The sequence below is a fragment of the Octodon degus genome, unplaced genomic scaffold, assembly GCF_000260255.1.
Source record: "Octodon degus isolate 3935 unplaced genomic scaffold, OctDeg1.0 scaffold00144, whole genome shotgun sequence".
NCBI classification, from domain to species: Eukaryota; Metazoa; Chordata; class Mammalia; order Rodentia; family Octodontidae; genus Octodon; species Octodon degus.
The window spans coordinates 1,786,775-1,794,944 of NW_004524720.1; positions in this window are offsets into that span (position 1 = coordinate 1,786,775).

Here is an 8,170-nt window from a genome sequence, read left to right on the forward strand (position 1 = left end):
TATTCTGTGGGTACCACTCTACAACTTAGGCTGACAATACGTTCTGAAAAGCCTCAACAACAGACAGGCTGGGGGTTTTGTGCTTCATTTCCGAACCTATGTATGCTACAATGCTAGGTCACTTCTGTTCTTTTTTAACCTTACTGAGCGCAAATGCTTCCACATAATATTTTTAAATCTTCAGATGATTCCGTGAGCTAGGTCATACTTCTGTAGGAGAATAAGACACTAGGAAGACTTCACCAGAAGCTGCAGACCTTGGATTTAAATATGACTCCAAGCTGTGGATCACAGAAATACTCTAGAACATTCTGTAAGATAAATGGAAATTAATGGAGCATTCTGTAAGGTAAATTTCATACTTTTTCTGGACTTTTAGAATAAAACGTTGTTTCTATTAAATGTGTGGTAAACAATTCATATTTAGTTCTTGAAGTACATAGGGTGATGCTATTAGTGGTTAAGGGACTTGTCTTGGCTCACAGCTTGCTAATGTATGGCAAAGGTCCTTTGGATATTTTCACGTGAACAACAATGAACTGTCTATGTATATGTGCATTTATCAGCCTTAAACTTTGAGCGGTTAAATAGCAAAGGATAGTTACTCAACTCTGAATTTTTTTGCCCCAAAGAAAATTCTTGGCTGGCAAGGGCAGGGTAAAGAAGTGAACTTGCAGATTACTGCTGTAAGACCTGTTGCACACAGAGCGTAGCTAACTGGGTGGAAATCAGCATGAGACCCACAGGTTGAGGACTGGTGTGTCTATGGAGCATGCAAAGACTAAGCAGGTAACTTAGGCAGGCCTAGATGAGTTCTACAGCCCTCCAACCTGGAGTCCATTCTCGCTGGCATCATAGGTCAGGGGATGATGACTGTCCTGGGCACCATCTGGGGACTTCTAAGAGAAGTCTCCCTCTCCCATGTCCTCCACAACTCAGGTAATTCTTCATCTCACAAACATTCACTGTCAATGTGTGTCAGTGCATTATGCTGGGCACAAGGGCTTTGATAAGCAAAGAAGATATGGTCTTTGCCCACACGGAGCTCTGGGTCATGAGCTCATTATGATTGTCACTCCGGTGACATGCCTGTGCTCATAGAGAAAACCTGGGCGCTACAGCAGCACTTTGACAGTGACTCTCATGGCCGAGAAGGGAGGCGGGAGGGCACATTCTACACAATGATTATGAGAGAGCCTGAGGTGGGGCAGCAGCCAGGAAGTGGCAGACCAGGACCTGTGAACTAGGTTTTTGACAAGAGAGAGACTTGGCTACATTTATATTTAAAAAATTGATAATAATGTCTTCATAGCTTGAGTGTTATAACATTCACTTTATTTTGTTTTACAATGTCCATATTTGTTTTTTGCAGTAGTATTTGTTAACTATTACATAGTACAAAGTTCAGTGGACCCAGATGCGACTTACATGGACCATGTTTGCACGAGGAGAAGGCGGTGAGTCCAGATTGGCACGTAGACCTGTGGCATTGCCTGGCCACAGAGTACTCAATGCACAGCAAGAAAAGAATGATTCCTAGGCTTTTGGCATTCACAGCTAGTCATTGGTGGAGTTGGGAATCTTGGAAGTTAGTGGACTTGGCTGTAGACACTTCGCATTTGCTGCTGTGCTTTTGAAATGGCCGAGTGGAGCAGGCCATTGCTTAGGCTTGTCTGCAACACTGTTGTGTAGATGTTCTGATTCTGAGTCTTTGAAGACTTGTCGATGCCTTCTCCTTCTTTGACTGCACTCCATGAACAAACTGCTGGTGACACGTACCCAGAATAACACATATCTGCTCCTGTGTGAACACAGTGCTTGCATTTTAAATTGGAAAAGCGAGAATGTAAAGGAATGAAAATTTTTGTTGAAATCCTATAGTAGGGGCTGGGGAGATGGCTCAGTGGAATAAGCGCTTCCCTGGCAAGCGCAAGGGCCTGAGTTCAATCCCCGGTTCCACCAAAAAAAAAAAAAAAAAAGAAGAAGAAGAAGAAATCCTATTGTACACATGGATTTTGTCATTTTTAAGTGACAGTCTGGTCATCCACCGTGAGGAAGACACATCCTAGAGACACAGGGTAATTGAGCCCAAGGTGTACCTGCTATGTGACTGTTTCTTACATTCGCAAGTCTTTGTCAGCTGCTATGTGCTCCCCATGTTTGCATTCTACTGGAAAATGCAAGACATTTGCCCATCCACAGAAGGAACTGAGGCACCTGACTTGTGGGAAAGAAATTTTAATGGTTATGGGTTTTTGCGATTCTCTGTTAGTAGCAAACTGTTCAGAGAGACAGTAATTGAAGCTATGTGCCCTGTTGTTGGAGCCTGCAGCACTAAGGAGGAGGTGACTAAGTAGCTTGCTATTTTTTTACACTTGCTGGCCAGGTTGATTTTTTTTTCTTTCTTTCTTTTTTTTTTTTTTTTTCTTGGAAGAACTCTTCAGAGTTTTATAACCAGCTCTGTGAAGGCGCCAACCAGCTCATGGGTCTGCTTCTAACCTAGCGCTTGCTCCACAGAGAAAAGTGGCAGTTTTTTTTAAATGAATGAGTTTCATTAGTTTTTCTTGTAGGGAAGAAAGGAGAGTAAAGGCTATTTATTTTTTGTGCCAGAAATCAAACTGAGGGACAGGCAGCTTCTTGTGCCCCTGAGCTATCTCCCCAGCCCAAACCTCCTTTTAGCAGAAACAAAATTGAGCACAAATTGTTGAAAACATTTGGCTCAAGTTAACAGGGGGCGGCCAGATAGCTCAGCGGACTGAAAGTGCCTGCTTAGGCCGAGCCCAGCTGCTGGGGTTCGACCCCCGGTGTGCTGTGCTGGCCTCACCCCCAGGGCTCGCTAAGACAGCCATTGAAACTGGCTGGGGTGGTGCGCACCTGTAATCCCAGCGACTGGGAGGCTGAAAATAGGATCACTACGAGTCTGATATATGTTGTGAGACCCTGTAGACCCTGTACTACATACATTTAAAAAAAAAAAAAAAAAAGTTTAACAGGTACAGCAGAAATATGCTGCCACTAAAGAGAAGGGTGAGTCCTGAGTAGAAAAAACTGGGTTATTCTCTTTTGGTACACTAATTTGTAGACTGTGAAGACCTTAAGTTCAAGTCCATGTAATGCCAGAGTACCATGTGAGATATTTGTTAAATATGTATTTTATTTTTGTTGAGGTAGGGTCTTGCTGTGTAGTCTAGTCTTGGTCTAGAACTCATGGTGATCCTCAGGTAGATGCCTCAGCCTCCTGAGAACTGGGATATAAACATGCATATTCCATCACCTTAAGGGTGAGGAGGTGTAGCCACTTGGTAGGTGGGAAGTTGGAACTGTTTGGCATGTGAATTACATCTGGTGCTGGTTGGTGCCACCAGCTCCACTGCCAAGAAAGCAGAGCGAATAGTACTTGTGCCAGGGAGGCATCTACAGTCCACCCTGCAGGCTTGAGCAAGGCACCCATGGGACAGCATACCTCTGGGATGCAATCTGAGATCCCAGTTTTTTTTTTTTTTTTTTTTTTTTTCATTTATTTATTTATTTATTTATTGTGCGTGTGTGTGTGTGTGTGTGTGTGGCCAGCTCAGTCCACCAGGGGGCGGGCTGGCTGGCATGTGGTGCTGGGGGATTGAACTGTGGTCCCTGTGCTTTGCCAAGCTTGTTCCAAGTAGGTGCTTTAGACCACTGACCCATCTCACCAGCCCCAGAGATCCCAGTTTTAAGACTAGCTGGAGACCTTAAAGCAAGCAGCCCAGGATTCTTTGGAAAACAGATGAAGGAAGGGCCAGACAGTGCACCCCTCAACCCTGGCAGGCTCACCGATAGCATGGCAAGAGAGAAACCGAGCCGAAGCGCATGGACACTGCAGGACATACTAGATCACTGTGGCTTCTGGTAAGAGGAGGCTTAAGATAGTAAAATGTGATGTGAACTAAAAATTAGGGTTAGCCTTTGTCTGCCAGAAGTATCTGTTAACTTCACTGTTTTGTAGGAGGGTGCGTGTTCATTTTATGACAGTCATCTGCTAGATGTTCCACGTCAGAGGTCTCAGGACAGGGTCATTAGGAACTTTAATGTTATTGACTTTGCCTTCAGTCCTGGGGATAGACCTGATCCCCTTGCGTGTTCTGGGTGTATATCGACCACTGAGCTGCATCGCAGCTCTTTTTATGTTTTGTTTTTAGTATTTTTTAAATTTTTATTTGTGTGTGTGTGTGTGTGTGTGTGTGTGTGTGTGTGTGGCCAGCTCAGCCCACCAGGGGGCGGGCCGGCCGGCAAGGGGGGCCGGGGGATTGAACTGTGGTCCCTGTGCTTTTTTGCTAAGCTTGTTCTAAGTAGGTGCTTTAGACCACTGAGCCATCTCACCAGCCCTTCTTTTTATGTTTTGGAGTAGGGTCTTGCTACATTTCCTTGGGCTCATAGCCCTTTACCTTAGCCTCTTGAGTAGCTGGGGTTGGGCTTCCAGGTGTGTACCACTGCTCCTGGTAATAATATTTGCTATAATAGTATCTATTATCATGAGACTGGAGGTTAGAAGCCCTGTTGTCTTCTCTGCGACCAGGAGACCCAGGAAAGCCATGGTCTGAATTGCACTGCAGTTCTTAAAGCCTGAGAGCTTGTAGTGCCAACGGTGCAAGTGGCATTCCTCGGGCAGGAGAGGACCAACGTGTCTGCAGCAGTCAGGCAGGAGAAGCCAGCATTCCTGCATCTTTTTGTTCTATTTGGACTGGCAAAAGCTTGAATTATTCTTGCTGCACTCGGGCAGACAACTTCAGTCCACTGAAATGCTCACCTCAGTGCCAGTGTCCTGACAGAGAGGCTGAGAAATAATTCTTAACCAGATAATCATGTTTGCTTAGACAACCTACCTGGCCTGGTCCAGATGACAGAATTAACCATATAGATGGTGAACTGCTCTTCCTTCCTGTCCAGGTTCCATTGTGACCCTCCCAAAGTTCATGGTCACTCAGACCATGAGAATAGTGAACTTATGGAGGTAGGAGACTGCGATACAAGGAAGTTAAAGTCCAGTCACATTGGATAAGGTGGCCCTATTGCGATGGCTGCCATCATCATAAGAGAAGACATTTGGACAGAGATTCACGGAGGCGACCATCTGAAGACACAGGTGAAGTGACATAACCTCAAACAAAGATGTTTCCAGAACACCTTCCTACCAGAAGTTAAGAAGAGGTGAAGAAGGGTCTTGTCCTAGAATCTTTATGGCCCAACTGGCACCTTGGTTCAGATGGCATGTTCCAAAACCACAGGAGAAAAAATGTATTTTAAGCCATTGAGTTGTAATTTATTATGACAGTCTTAAAAAACTAGTAGAGTTGTCTTGTAAGGTGTTTATGTTTTCGGTTTGCTTTTATTTTTTGAAACAGGGTCTCCCACTGTCTTGGGGGACATTTTAAATCCAAATGATAAAGTTTTGCCCCTTATCCCCAAAAGGTTCATGTCTTAAATACTGTCTGCATACCAACAGCGCCCAGCACAGACAGGCAGCCTCTCAGACTCCAGAGCCACAGTATATGTGCACTTGCCAAGTGGGCACTGGGACACCTCTCACCTGGCATATGCAGTACCACATTCTGGATCTTCACTGTGGTCTGAATGCTTGAGTCCCAGTAAAATTCTTATGATAAAACCTAATCTCTAATGCAATGGTATTTAAAAGCCTTTAGGAGGCATGTAGGAAGTGCAGGTAGAGTCCTCAAAGATGGGACTCATGTCTCTAGGGAGCTTGCTCATCCCTTCCCCATGGGAGGACACAGAGAGAAGGTGCCATTCTATGGTGAAGAGCAGGCGAGCTGTCCGCAAACACGTCTGCTATACTTTGTTCCTGGCTGCACCAGTCTCCAGAACTGTGAGCAATAGATTCCGGTTTATAAATTTCTTAGTCTAAGGTATTGTGTGATAGCAGAGTCTGAGTCTTGGGCTGAGTCTTCCTTCTGCTGCCCCTATGTGTTCTGTGGACACACATCTCCCGGGGGGCAGCTCTTTCCTTTTGTGAGCCATGGATCTTTCCGTTCTTCTTTCTCTCTTACACTCTTGCACACTGTCAGTGGAGTCCTGGTGTCTCTACTTTCAGAACATATTCAGAGCATGGCAGATGGTGACCTTAACGCAGCAGAACCATGTGTATATGACAGACTGCCACACTGGCACAGGGTGACAGGAAAGAAGAGCCACCCACGGCGCAGCCAGGAGGAAGGCAGCAGCTTCTTGGGCCCAGCCACTGCACCTGGCAGTACAAGTAGGGCCCAGCTGGAAGGACTCAAGTGCTGGACAGGTTTCCATGACAGATCCAAGAGCAAGAAGGTAGGCCGGGCCCCAGCTACCCCACATGATTCTCAAGGTCTCAGAAGCAGGCAGGGGAAGCTTACTCGCCAGAAGGGGATGCCAGGTAGCCTGAGCTACCAGTCCTGGTCCATCTCCCTCTCTGCTCCATAGCAGGGTCGGGCAGGGCTAGAATGCAACTTCACCTGCAGGGAGGACGGAGTCCCCCACTTGGGAGACCACAAGACACCATGAAGAGGGCCCCTAGCCTGGTAATACTCTATCAGGAATTGGCACAGAATCTTCAGAAACCCTCTATTCCCAACAAGGAGGGAGACAGTTGTGTGGACACAGGAAGGCTACAAGGGTGGTTGTTCCTGAGCTTGTGTCTCGTGAGCTCCCAAAGGGAGAGTTAAAGAAGTCTTGGGTTACTGTTTACACACTGAAAAATCCCCTTCCTGACGGCCTGACGTTTGCCTGGTCTCCACACAAACTTTCCTGACCAGGTTCCCACCTTCAACACAGCCTCTTCCCTGCCTCACCCTGTCTCATGCCTAAGACCCTTTGTTCCAGTTGGCTTCTCTGGTGTAGCAGAGAACAGATGTGATTCCTGGCTGTGTGGCAGTTTGTGTCTCTCCTGGGTCTCCGCTTTCCTCATTCATTGGACCCAACTTTTTCTGACATTTTTTTACAACTCCTTTCCTGAGAACACCCACGTTTCCTGAGAATTCCTGTTGTACACTGCCCTCCTCAGGCCCACATGGCCCATCAAGTGCTTCTTGGTGGAGGTCATGGCTGCCTCCGATGGCCCAGTGTTGTGGTTGGTTAAGAAATGTTCCCCAAAAGCTCACCTGGTCCTCAGTGCAGCAGTGTGCGAGGTGGGAGATGATTGGATCGCAATAGCTGTGAGTTCATGACTGACTGGGCTGCCGGGGGTACTGGGGACCCGAGGAGGGGACTGGCAGGGGTTACTGGGAATGTGACCTGCAAGGAGAGTTAAAAAGTGGGCGTCATCGGGACATTTTCATGCATGCACATAACATACTTTGATCATATCCAGTCCTTCTTTTTTGTCTTATTTTTCCATCCCTCTCTGTCTGATCCCTTCCCTCCTTTCAGGAAGGGCAGATTAGGGATGGAAACTAGGGTCCTTTAAAAAATTTATTTCCAGATAGGGTCTTTTTGGTTGGCCAGGCTGGGATCCAACTTGAGAGCCTCCTTCATCCTGTGCCATTGCTCCTGACCTCCTTCTTGTTTTGAAAGGGATCTTTTGTCTGAGTCTTTCCCTCTGCCCCTCTCCTCTCAGCTACCATGCTATACGCAGCTCTCCTGCCTCCAATGCCAGGCCCTGATATCCTTGCCACCTGCCCAGACCTAGAAACCACAGTGCTCAGGAACCACCTCTGAAACTGTGCAGTCAAAAGAAATCTTGCCTCCTTTGTAGTTCTTCTCAGGTATTTTGTCACAGTGACTGAAAGCTGATCACACAAGAGGCAAGAAAGGTTACAAGCAGATGCCGGGGGGTGGGGGGGTGCAGGCCAGGGGGCAGATCCTAAACCCCGGTGTGGAGGGGACAGCTTGAGGGCGTGGGGGATCATGGAGAAGGGGTAGAAGCCCCAAGTGTATGCAGACAGGAGCATCTGGGAGGAAGCAGATCTGGACCCTAACATGTGCCTTGTGGCCAGCTGGGGACCTCTGTCTCCCCCTGCTGGCAGCAGTAGGCATTCACACACTGGGATGAGCTTTTACTCTGGGAATCAAACTCATGAGCTACTCTTGGGACATGAAAGTTTCTCACTCCAGTCAGAGTGACAGATTTTCCTCATTTTATTCTGGTAACTGGCACTCATTCAGGCTGCAGGAGCTGAAGGGGTAGAGCCTGGCTTTTTTTTTTTTTTTT